The sequence below is a fragment of the Eumetopias jubatus genome, unplaced genomic scaffold, assembly GCF_037043125.1.
Source record: "Eumetopias jubatus isolate StellerSeaLion01/CBP00866 unplaced genomic scaffold, mEumJub1_p1.0 scaffold_2, whole genome shotgun sequence".
NCBI classification, from domain to species: domain Eukaryota; kingdom Metazoa; phylum Chordata; class Mammalia; order Carnivora; family Otariidae; genus Eumetopias; species Eumetopias jubatus.
Window position 1 is genome coordinate 131,731,322 of NW_028274808.1, and position 13,925 is coordinate 131,745,246.

General features: G+C 37.6%; 1 pseudogene; it reads right to left on the bottom strand.

The window, feature by feature from the left end:
• Nucleotides 1-318: 318 nt before the first annotated feature.
• On the bottom strand, nucleotides 319-7,053 carry LOC114220082 (large ribosomal subunit protein uL30-like; annotated as a pseudogene).
• Between the last annotated feature and the right edge of the window lie 6,872 nt (nucleotides 7,054-13,925).

Here is a 13,925-nt window from a genome sequence, read left to right on the forward strand (position 1 = left end):
CACTCATCAACATTAATCCTCAGTATAGAAAATGTGACATAGCAGGACTCCCTCTTCCATGGCATGAGTCCTCTGCTGATTTCGGAGGCGGTGGTGGCAGCCAATGTGGAAAACACACTGGAACTTTTCCTTGGAACCGGAAGTGCCGGTTATATAAAATGAGAAGTGCCTACCAGGAACATCATCATTTTTTTCATGACCCTTCCCTCTAGTTACTGAAGATGTAACAGAAAATAATCTTCTCTGAAAATACTGGATAACCGTTTCAAAAGACAAAACACCTGCCTCCAACATGCTGTGCTTACAGATATTATGGGTTTAGTTCAGCGGCCAAATGAGCTGATTGGTGCATTCACCTTCATAGCCAGGTAAGCCCACCTCCTTGAGGAAGCCCACTTTATTCCTCGTAGCATGAGAGATGGAAAGGGCATTAAGAACTCGGAGATCACCTGGAAATTCTTCCCTGGAAAGGCAATTTCATGAATGAGGTCTTCCAAGCAAATAACACCATACTTCCCCAGGTGCTCCTAAATCACTAAATCACTATGTTGTCTGTCAAAAGGATGGGGTTTTTTTTGTTTTGTTTTGTTTTTTTAATTTTTTTTTTTATTTTATTATGTTATGTTAGTCACCATACAATACATCATTAGTTTTTGATGTGGTGATCCACGATCCATTGTTTTCGTATAACACCCAGTGCTCCATGCAATACGTGCCCTCCTTAATACCCATCACCAGGCTAACCCATCCCCCCACCACCCTCCCCTCTAAAACCCTGTTTGTTTCTCAGAGTCCATAGGCTCTCATGGTTCATCTCTCCCTCTGATTTCTACCCCCTTCATTTTTCCCTTCCTTCTCCTAATGTCCTCCACGCTATTCCTCATGTTCCACAAATAAGTGAAACCATATGATAATTGACTTTCTCTGCTTGACTTATTTCACTTAGCATCATCTCCTCCAGTCCCATCCATCTTGATGTAAAAGCTGGGTATTCATCATTTCTGATGGCTCAGTAATATTCCATTGTCTATATGGACCACATCTTCTTTATCCATTCATCTGTTGAAGGGCATCTCAGCTCTTTCCACAGTTTGGCTTTTGCAGACACTGCTGCTATGAACACTGGGGTGCATATGGCCCTTCTTTCCACTACATCTGTGTCTTTGGGGTAAATACCCAGGAGTGCAATTGCTGGGTCATAGGGTAGCTCTATTTTTAATTTTTTGAGGAACCTCCACACTGTTTTCCAAAGTGGCTGTACCAACTTGCATTCCCACCAACAGTGTAAGAGGGTTCCCCTTTCTCCACAACCTCTCCAACATTTGTTGTTTCTTTCCCTGTCCATTTTTGCCATTCTAACTGGTGTAAGGTGGTATCTCAATGTGGTTTTGATTTGAATTTCCCCGATGGCTAATGATGATGAACATTTTTTCATGTGTCTGTTAGCCATTTGTATGTCTTCTTCTTCAGAGAAGTGTCTTTTCATATCTTCTGCCCACTTTTTGACTTGATTATTTGTTTTTTGGGTGTTGTGTTTGAGAAATTCTTTATAGATCTTGGATACCAGCCCTTTATCTGTAGTGTCATTTGCAAATATCTTCTGCCATTCTGTGGGTTGCCTCTTTGTTTTGTTGACTGTTTCCTTTGCTGTGCAGAAGCTTTTTATTTTGACGAAGTCCCAAAAGTTCATTTTTGCTTTTGTTTCACTAGCTTTTGGAGATGTATCTTGAAAGAAGTTGCTGTGGGCGATGTCAAAGATGTTACCGCCTATGTTCTCCTCTACGATTTTGATGGATCCCTGTCTCACATTGAGGGCTTTCATCCATTTTGAGTTTATCTTTGTGTATGGTGTAATAGAATGGTCGAGTTTCATTCTTCTGCATATGGCTGTCCAGTTTCCCCAGCACCATTTATTGAAGAAACTGTCTTTTTCCATTGCATGTTTTTTCCTGCTTTGTCAAAGATTATTTGACCATAGAGTTGAGGGTCCATATCTGGGTTCTCTCTTCTGTTCCATTGGTCTATATGTCTGTTTTTGTGCCAGTACCATGCTGTCTTGGTGATCACAGCTTTGTAATATAGCTTGAAATCGGGCAACGTGATGCCACCAGCTCTGTTTTTCTTTTTCAACATTTCCTTGGCAATTCGGGGTCTTTTCTGATTCCATACACATTTTAGGATTGTTTGTTCCAGCACTTTGAAAACTGTCATTGGAATTTTGATCGGGATGGCATTGAAGGCATAGATTGCTCTGGGTAGCATAGACATTTTAACAATGTTTATTCTTCCAATCTGTGAGCATGGAATATTTTTCCATCTTTTTGTGTCTTCAGTTTCTTTCATGAGTGTTCTGTAGTTCCTAGAGTATAGATCCTTTCGTCCTTGGTTAGGTTTTTTCCGAGGTATCTTACGGTTTTTGGTGCTATTGTAAATGGAATTGTTTCTCTAATTCCTTTTCTACAGTTGCGTTGTTAGTGTATAAGAAAGCAACTGATTTCTGTGCATTGATTTTTGTATCCTGCCACATTACTGAATTGCTGTATTAGTGCTAATAATTTGGGGGTGGAGTCTTTTGGGTTTTCCACATAAAGTATCGTGTCGTCTGCGAAAAGAGAGAGTTTGACTTCTTCTTTGCCAATTTGAATACCATTTATTTCTTTTTGTTGTCTGATTGCTGTGGCTAGGACTTCTAGTACTATGTTGAACAGTAGTGGCGAGAGTGGGCATCCTAGACGTGTTCCTGATCTTAAGGGAAAGGCTCTCAGCTTTTCCCCATTGAAGATGATATTCACTGTGGGTTTTTCATAGATGGATTTTATGAACTTGAGGAATGTTCCCTCCATCCCTATACTCTGAAGAGTTTTAATCAGGAAAGGATGTTGTATTTTGTCAAATGCTTTTTCTGCATCGATTGAGAGGACCATATGGTTCTTCTCCCTCCTCTTATTAATGTGTTCTATCACATTGATTGATTTGCGAATGTTGAACCACCCTTGCATCCCGGGGATAAATCCCACTTGGTCATGGTGGATGATTCCTTTTAATGTTTTGTTGGATCCTATTAGCTAGGATTTTGTTGAGGATTTTGGAATCCATATTCATCAGGGATATCAGTCTGAAATTCTCCTTTTTGATGGGGTCTTTGCCTGGTTTGGGGATTAAGGTAACGCCGGCCTCACAGAATGAGTTTGGAAGTTTTCCTTCTGTTTCTATTTTTTGAAACAGCTTCAGTAGAATAGGTATTATTTCTTCTTTGAATGTTTGGTAGAATTCCCCAGGGAATCCATCAGGCCCTGGACTCTTGTTTTTTGGGAGGTTTTTGATCACTGCTTCAATCTTGTTACTGGTTATTGGCCTATTCAGTTTGTCAATTTCTTCCTGTTTCAGTCTTGGCAGCTTATAGGTTTCCAGGAAGGCCTCCATTTCATCCAGATTGCTCAGTTTATTGGCATATAGTTGTTGATAATAATAATCCAATAATTGTTTCTATTTCCTTGGTGTTAGTCATGATCTCTCCCCTTTTATTCATAATTTTATTAATTTGGGTCCTTTCTCTTTTCTTTTGGTAAGTCTGGCCAGTGGTTTATCAATCTTATTAATTCTTTCAAAGAACCAACTTCTAGTTTCGTTGATCTGATCTCCTGTGTTTCTGGTTTCTAATTCATTGATCTCTGCTCTAATCTTAATTATTTCTCTTTTAATGTGTGGCTTAGGCATCGTTTGTTGCTTTTTCTCTAGTTCTTTAAGGTGTAGAGTTAGTTGGCGAATTCAGGATTTTTCTATTTTTTTGAGTGAGGCTTGGATGGCTATGTATTTCCCTCTTAGGACCACCTTTGCAGTATCCCATGTTTTGGACCGATGTGTTTTCATTCTCATTGATTTCCATGAATTAAGTTCTTCTTTGATTTCCTGGTTGACCCAAACATTTTTGAGCAGAGTGGGCTTTAGCTTCCAAGTGTTTGAATTTCTGCCAAATTTTTTCTTGTGATTGAGTTCCAGTTTTAAAGCATTGTGGTCTGAGAATATGCAGGAAATAATCTCAGTCTTCTGGTATCGGTTGAGACCGGATTTGTGACCCAGTATGTGGTCTATTCTGGAGAAAGTTCCATGTGCGCTCGAAAAGAATGAGTATTCTGTTGTTTTAGGGTGGAATGTTCTGTATATATCTATGAGGTCCATCTGGTCCAGTGTATCATTCAAAGCTCTTGTTTCCTTGTTGATTTTCTGCTTAGATGATCTGTCCATTGCTGAGAGTGGAGTATTGAGGTCTCTACAATTAACGTATTGTTATCAATATGACTCTTTATTTCGGTTAACAGATGGCTTATGTAGATGGCTGCTCCCATGTTGGGGGCATAGATATTTACAATTGTTAGATCTTCTTGTTGGATAGACCCTTTAAGAATGATATAGTGTCCTTCTGTGTCTCTAACTACACACTTTAGTTTAAATTCTAATTTGTCTGATATAAGATTTGCTACCCCAGCTTTCTTTTGAGGTCTGCTGGCATGGAAGATGGATCTCTATCCCTTCACTTTCAGTCTGGATGTATCTTCAGGTTCAAGATGAATCTCTTGTAGACAGCATATGGAAGCATCCTGTCTTTTTATCCAATCTGCAACCCTGTGCCGTTTTACGGGAGCATTTAGGCCATTCACGTTGAGAGTGATTATTGAAAGATATGAATTAATTGTCATCATGTTGCCTGTGAAGATGTTGTTTTTACGGATTGTCCCTGTAAATTTCTGTTGTTATCACTCTTGGGGTCTTTCTCCTTTTATAGAACCCCCCTTAATATTTCTTGCAGGGCCGGCTTAGTGGTCACATATTCTTTCAGTTTCTGCCGGTCTTGGAAGCTCTGCATCTCTCTATCCATTCTAAATGACAGCCTTGCTGGATAAAGTATTCTTGCTGCATGTTTCTTCTCATTTAGTATCCTGAATATGTCTTGCCAGGCCTTTCTGGCTTGCCAGGTGTCTGTGGATAGGTCTGACATTATTCTGATGTTCCTCCCTCTGTACATAAGGAATCTCTTCCCCCTAACTGCCCTTAAGATGGTTTCCTTGTTTCTAAGATTTGCAAGTTTTACTATTACGTGCCGGGGTGTTGGCCTGTTTTCTTTGATCTTGGGAGGGGTCCTCTCTGCCTCTAGGATGCGAATGTGTGTTTCATTCCCCAGATTAGGGAAGTTCAATTTGCTCAAATACATCTTCTAGTCGTCTCTCTCTCTCCACTCCCTCCAGGATTCCAATTATTCTGACAATGGAATGCTTCATGGTGTCACTTATTTCTCTGATTCTATTTTCATGGATTCTGAGTTGTTTTTCCCTGGCCTCCTCTTTTCCCTTTTTATCTATTATATTGTCTTCCAGGTCGCTTATTTCGTTCTTCTGCCTCACTTACCCTCGCTGTTAGATTATCTAGATTGGATTGGATCTCCTTGATAACATTTTTAAGTTCTGCCAATTCAGCTTTCATTTCTGCCCTTAGAGACTCTATGTTGCTATTAATTGATTTCTCCATTCTAGCTATTGTCTTCACAATTGCTAGCCTGAATTCCATCTCTGACATCTTGGTTATATCTGCATTCATTTGTAAATCTACAGCATAAGTCATAATCTCTGAGTCTTTTCTATTTTGGGGTTTCCTCCTCCTAGTCATTCTGTTGATGGGTGGTTGAGGGAATGTATAGAGTCCAAATTATTGACCAGAACCCAAGCAAGATGCACCTGTTTTCTAGGGACGTTAGGGTGGCTGGCCTCTTGTTTTCCCAGCCTGTCTTCTGCGGGAGGGGCCTGCTGCGCTGTTACTCAGGCAACCCTGTTTGGGCGGAGTTGCTCTGCCCCCCTCTGGCGGGGGATGCACTCAGTGGGAATCAGGTTTGGGGGCTTTTGTTCTCTGGCGGCTTTCCCTGGTGGCTTTCCGCATCTCTTCCAGGAGTCAGAACAGAAGAAACCGTTTCCAGCCCTCTGCCTCAGAGCAGAGAAATTGCAGTCTGTTCTTCAGAGAGCTCTCCAGGCCACACTGTCTCCGTTTCTGTTCGTGTTGCTATAAACTGCAGCATCCTAGATTGTGCACCCCTCTGCAGTGCTCCCAGTCCTGGCTCCAGGTCGGGGCACGTCTCTGCCCTTTGTGCTTCTAAAACCACCAGCTGCTCCCAGTTTGCACACACGACCCCGCTGCTCTGGGTTTCTGCCCCGGGAGCTGCCCTAAAGGCCTTTCCCCGCCGCTACCGGTCTGCGAGTCTGTGCCCCGTCCCCAGCGAGCGAGGCTGTCGCTCACTAGTGGTGTAGGATCCCCACAGCCAGGCATCCTCCCGCTGCCATTTATCTTCTGATATCTGCCCACAGAATCACAGCTCCCCGCTTCATACCTCGAAACCAGCCTGCGATATTCTGTTTGTAGAGATCCAGATCTTCTTACATCTCAGGCTAATTACGTGGGTGCTCAGAATGGTCTGGTAGATATCCAGCTCAATTCTGGGGACCAGTTGAAATAGGGTCCCCTCCTCCTCTGCCATCTTTCCTCACCCTCTCTAAAGGATGGTTTTATTCTTGATCTTGCCTTGTCCACATTTCAAGATGAGTTCCGAAACAGACTTCAGATTTGGAAATCCTCAGGTCGTATGAGATTCCACTATATGGTCTGGGGGGTCACTTTGACAAAGACACCACTGAAAAATCTTCTTCAGGTGAACCTTGCAATGATCCTCTGCACCATTAAACTCACCCCATTAATCCTTAGATGCATATAATAAAGACCAAGAAATGTTTATCTGGCACTTCATAGTCATGAGGTTTCACTTCTTTCTAGTGGCCTGAGGTGGGCCCTGTCATGTTATCGTAGCCAGGAATTGCTTAGGAACCATTCCAGTTGCTTAAACTTGAGTTATTTTCCTTTCTTTGGCTCCTTCTTATCCAAAAGTGCCTGCTTTGCTTGAGTGGCTTTGAGGGCCTGATAAGCCCTCCAATTTTTCAAGAGACTTTCTGGAACTGAAGAGATCTTTTTCCTTTGCTCTTGCTCCATCTTTCCAAAGCTGCAACTACTGCTCATGTGCAGCCCCACCACCTGGGGAAAAGAGAACCACTTTATGTTTACTTGACAAGAGACCTCTCTTCTAGTTCACAGCTGGCAACCCAGACAGCCAATGCCCAGTTAGCTATTGTGAACAGCTGAGGTCTTGCTAATGTTGATTGCTGCCAAAAGTTGCACAAAGGTTCCTTTGCACTGTTCCCTGCACTTTAGAGCCATGTCATCTTCAATATCCCACCCTCTTTATTTACACCATGTTCATTTAATACTGGAGGCTGGGCTATAAGCAAAGAAACGCTTCCCACAATACACCTATGACTTGTGGTGCAGAATGGCAGTTTTAAGATGCTAAGAAATAAACTGTGAACTTAGAATTAAAATTAAACAAAATATTTCTTCAGAACTTAAACCCAATAAAATATCTTCAGATGACAGAAGTGATGACTTTCACTACAAGAAATGTTAAATAAACTTATTCAGGTTAAAGGCAAAAACTCAAATATAAATGAATAAAGAACACTAGATATTTTTCTACTTAATTTCTTAAAAAACAGTTGACTATTTGAAGTAAAAGTAACAATGTGGCATAGAATTTATAATATCTAGAAGACACACGACAAATAGCACAGATGAGAAGGTAAATGGAAGTATATTTACATATGGTTTTTACATTATATGTGAAATGTTATACTATCAATTGAAGGTATACTGTGATAGGTTAAAGACGTATATTGTGACCACCAAAGGAATCACTAAGGAAATAAAACAATGAAATAACAAGCCAAGAGAGGAGATATCATATAATACTGAGAAATAATTAATTTAAAAGGAGATTAAAAAGATGGAAAAAGAAAAAGGATAGATGGGAAAAATGGAAAAACCAATAGTATGATATGATAGTAGACTTTAAACCTAACCATATCAATAATTATATTAAATGTAAAAGCACAAGACAACCAATTAAAAGGCAGAGAAGAAGATCTACTTATATGTTGTTTTCAAGATACATAGACATAGGTAAGTTAAAAATGAAAGGATAGAAAAACGATATACCATGACACACTAATTATAAGAAGGCTGGAATAACTGTATTAATATCAGACAAAGTATATCATTTGCAATAGCATCAAAAAGAATTAAATACTTGGGAATAAATTTAATCAAGGAGATGAAAGATTTAAACAGTGAAAACTGTAAGAAACTGAGGAAAAAATTGAAGAAGACACAAATAGAAAGATATTCTGTGCTTATGGATTAGAAGAATTAATATTAAGTGTCAATACTACTCAAAGAAACCTACAGATTCAGTGTAATCCCTATCAAATTCAAATGGAATTTTCACAGAAATAGAACAAATAATTCTAAAATTTGTATGGAACCACAAAAGACCCCAATTAGCCAAAGCAGTCTTTTTCAGAAAGAACAAAGCTGAAGGCATCATGCTTCCTGAGTTCAAACTATATTACAAAGCTATAGTAATAAAAACAGCATGGTATTGGCATAAAAACCGACACACAAATCAATGAAATAGAATAGAGAGCCTAGGAATAAACCCACACATACATACACAGTCAACTAATTTTTGACAAAGTTACCAAGAACACACAATGAAGAAAGGATAGTCTCTTCAGTAAATGATGTTGGGAAAACTGTATCTCCACATAAAAAAAAAAAAAGAAAAAGAAACTGGACCCCTATCTTACACCACTCACAAAAATGAACTTGGAATTGATTAAAGACTTAAATGTAAGACCTGAAATCACTGGTTTCAAGTCTTACATTTAAGTCTTTAATCCATTCCTTTGGATCTTGTATTTTCCTTATAAATTGTCTATGGGAACATATATATATTCAATATAAAATATATATAATCAGCATGTATAATATACTATATATATCCAAGTCATCTTCATTCATTGTTCTTTTATTTACTCAATGAGTGAATATTTTCTATTATCTTAGCTTTCAGATAATATATTGATAACAATAGAATGAAGAAGTAATTACATAGATGATTTGGCAAGCCTACATGGTGTTACTGAAATGATAAAAGAAGACTAAAGAGGGGTGCCTGGGTGGCTCAGTCGGTTAAGTGTCTGCCTTCTGCTCAGGTCATGATCCCAGGGTCCTCAGATCGAGCCCCACATCAGGTTCCCTGCTCAGAAGGAAGCCTGCTTCTCCCTCTCTCACTCCCCCTGCTTGTGTTCCCTTTCTCGATGTCTCTCTCTCTCTGTCAAATAAATAATAAAACCTTTAAAAAAAATAAAAGAAGACTAAAGAAAAATAATCTTTATATTTTCACTTCGTTTATTATAAAAAATACTCTAAAAAGTGGGATCTTTTTTTCATTTAAAAAAGTAATAGTAATAACTGTATGGTGACTAACATAACAAAAAAAGTAATAATAAAAACAATGTGTAAAATTTCATAAAAAAACTTTTTGGCTAAAACGTATAAAACCTTGCTAACGAAATTAAAATTCTTAAAAATCAGGGAGATATTATATATTTATGGATTACAAAATACAGATGTCAAGCAGATGCACGTTAGTGTCAAATCTCCCCAAATTAACCTATAGACTCAATGTACTCCCAAAGTCCCAGCTGAATCTAAACTATATATGAAAATAAAAATGATATAGAATAGTTCAAAATATCTTGTAAGAAAAGAACAAAATTAAGGACTTTTATTGCTTGATTTCAGGATTCATTCATCAAAAGATGGCATTAGATGAGAGAAGAGAGCAAGAAAGGAACAGAGAAGAACTACAAAAACAGGTAACAGAAAGGTAATATGTACGTACCTTCAGTAATTACTTTGTGAATAGACTAAACACTCCAATCAAAAGACAAAGTGATGGATAAAAAAAGCAAGATCCTTGGGGCACCTGGGTGGCTTAGTCCATTAAGCATCCAACTCTTGATCTCAGCTCAGATCTTGATCTAAGTGTTGTTTAAAAAGAAACAAAAAAACAAAAAGCAAGACCCATCTGCATGCTGCCTGCAAGAGCCTCATTTCAAACCTAAAGATACATGCACATTGAAAATGAAGGAATGGAAAAGCATTTATCATGCAAATTGAAGTGAAAACAAAGCTGGAGTAGCAATACTTATATTGAACAAAATAGACTTTAAAACAAAGATTGTAACAAGAGACAAAGAAGGACACTATCTAATCATTAAGGGAACAATCCAACAAGATAGAACAACTGTAAATATTTATGCACCTAACATGGGAACTCCCAAATACATAAAACAGCTAATAACAAACATAAAGGAAGTAATCAATAGTAATACAATAATAGTGGGGACTTTCACACCCACTTATATCACCGGATAGATCATCTAAACAGAAAATTAACAAGGGAACAGTGGCTTTGAAAGACACATTGGACCAGATGTATCTAACAGATATATTCAGAATATTCCATCCTAAAACAGTGGAATACACATTCTTCTCAAGCGTATATGGAACATTCTCCAGAATAAATCACATATTAGGCAACAAAACAAATTCAAAAAGATGGAAGTCATACCATGCATCTTTTCCAATCACAATGCCTGAAACTAGAAATCAATCACAAGAAAAAAATCTGGAAAGAAAACAAATATATGGAGGTTAAATAAGATGCTATTAAGTAATGAATGGGTCAACTAAGAATTCAAAGAGGAAATAAAAAAATACATGGAGACAAATGAAAACAAAAACACAGTGGTCCAAAATTTGGGGGATACAGCAAAGCTGTTCTAAGAGGGAAGTTTATAGCAATACAGGACTACCTCAAGAAGCAAGAAAAGTCTCAAACAACCTAACCTTACACCTAAGGGAGCTAGAAAAAGAAGAACAAACAAAACCCAAAACCAGTAGAAAGATTAGGAAATCATAAATATTAGAGTAGAAATAAATGAAATAGAAACTAAAAAAAAAAAACATATTAATGAAATCAGGAGCTGATTCTTTGAAAAGATCGACAAAATTGATAAACTTTTAGTCACACTCATCAAAAAAAAGAGGGAGGACTCAAACAAAATCAGAAACAAAAGAGGAGAAATAACAACCAACACCACAGAAATACAAAGGATTATAAGAGAATATTATGAAAAATTATATACCAATAAATTGGACAGCCTAGAAGAAATGGATAAACTCCTAGAAATATGCAACCTCCCAAAACTGAATCAAGAACTAAAAAATTTGAACAGACCAATTACCAGCAAAGAAATTGAATGTAATCAAAAGACTCTCAGCAAACAAAAGTCCCAGACCAGACAGCTTCACAGGTGAATTTTACCAAACATTTAAAAAAAGTAATACCTATTTTTCTCAAACTATTCCAAAAAATAGAAGAGAAAGGAAAGCTTCCAGATTCCTTCTATGAGGCCAGCATCATCCTGATACCAAAACCAGATAAACATACTATAAAAAAAGAGAACTGCAGGTGAGTATCTCTGTTGAACATGAAAAATCCCCAACAAAATATGAGCAAACCAAATCTAACAATACATTAAAAAAAATCATTCATCATGATCAAGTGGGATTTATTCCTAGGAGACAAGGATGGTTCAGTCTTTGCACATCAATGTGATACATCACATCTACAAGAGAAAGAAGAAAAACCATTTCAATATATGAAGAAAAAGCATTTGACAGTGTTCAACATCCATTCATGATAAAAACCCTCAACAAAGTAGGTTTAGAGGGAACATACCACAACATAGTAAAGTCTATATATGAAAAACCTACAGCTAATATTATACTCAGTGGTGAAAACCTGAGAGCTTTTCCTGTAAGATCAAGATTAAGAGAAGGATGTCCACTCTCACCACGTACTGGAACTCCTAGCCACAACAATCAGACAAGAAAAAAGAACAGGCACCCACAGTGGTAAGGAACAAATAAAACTATCACTGTTTGCAGATGACATGATACTCTATATAGTAAACCTGAAAGATTCCACCAAAAAACTACTAGAACTGACAAATTTAGTAATATCACAGGATACAAAGTCAATATACAGAAATCTGTTTCATTTCTATACACTAATGATGAAGCAAGCAGAAAGAGAAATTAAGAAAACAATGATATTTACAATTGCACCAAAGAGAATAAAATCCCTAGGAAACTTAACCAAGGAAGTGAAAGACCTGTGCTTTGAAAACTGTAAAACATTAGTGAAAGAAATTGAAGATGACACAAACAAATGGAGAGATATTTCATGCTCATGGATTGGAGAACTAATATTGTTAAAATGTCCATGCTAACAAAAGCAATCTACAGATTTAATGCAGTCCCTATCAAAATACCAGCAGCGTTTTTCACAGAACGAGAACAAATGACCCTAAAATTTGTATGGAACCACCAAAGATACCCAAATGCCAAAACAATCTTAAAAGAAGAACAAAACTGGAGGTATTACAATTCCAGATTTCAAGATATACTACAAACCTGTAGTAATTAAAACAGTGTGATACAGGCACAAAAGCAGACACATAGATCAAAAGAACAGATAGAGAACCCAGAAATAAACCCACAAATGTATGGTCAATTAATCTTCAATAAAGGAAGAAAGAATATACAATGAGAAAAGACAGTCTCTTCAACAAATGGTGTTGAGAAAACTGTTCAGCTACATGCAAAAGAATGAACCTGGACTGCTTTCTTACACTACACCATACACAAAAATAAACTCCAGATGGATTAAGAACCTAAATGTGAGACCCAAAACTATAAAAATCCTGTAAGAGAGCTTAGGCAGCAATTTCTCTGACATCAGCCATAGAAACATTTTTTTTTTTTAGAAATGCCTCCTGAGGCAAGGGAAACAAAAGCAAACAACAACAACAACAACAACAACAATTGAGACCAAGTCAAAATAAAAGGCTTCTGTACAACAAAGGAAAAAATCAACAAAACTAAAAGATAACCTACTAAATGGGAGGACATTCTTGCAGATGACATATCTAATCAAGGATTAGTATCTCAAATATATAAAGAACTTATAGAATTCAACGCCAAAGAACAGAAACTTTCCAATTTAAAAATGGGCAGGGGCACCTGGGTAACTTAGTCACTAAAGTGTCTGACTTTTGATTTCAGTTCAGGTCATGATCTCAAGGTTGTGAGATCAAGCCCTGCATCAGGCTCCCTGCACGGTGATTCTGAATCCCTGCTTAGGTGTCTGTCTCTCCCTTTCCCTCTGCCCATCCCCATGCATGCTCTCTCTTTTTCTCTCTCTCAAATAAATATATCTTTAAAAAAATAAAATAAAAATGGCAGAAGACGTGAACAGACATTTCTCCAAAGAAGACATACAGATGGCCAACAAACACATGAAAAGATGCTCAACATCACTCACTATCAGGGAAATGCAAATCAAAACTACAATGAGATATCACCTCACACCTGGCAGAATGGCTAAAATCAAAAACTGAAAAAACAAGTTTTGGTGAAGATGTGGAGAAAAAGGAACTGTCATGCACTGTTGGTAGGAATGCAAACTGGTGCAGTCACTTTGGAAAACAATATGAAGGTTCCTTAAAAAATTAAAAGTAGAATTATCATATTATCCAGTAATTCCACTACTGGGTATTTACCCAAAAATATGAAAACACTAATTTGAAAAGATATATGCATTCCTATGTCCAATGCAGCATTATTTAAAATAATCAAACTATTAAGCAGCCCATGTGTCCATCAATAGATGAATGGATAAAGCTGTGGGGTGTGTGTGTGTGTGTGTGTGTATGTGTGTGTGTATGAAATGGAAAGCACTTGGTCATAAAAAGGAATGAAATCTTACCATTTGCAACAACATGGATGGATCTAGAGAGTATAATGCTAAGTGAAATAAGTCAGTCAAAGAAAGACAAATACCATGATTTCATTCATATGTG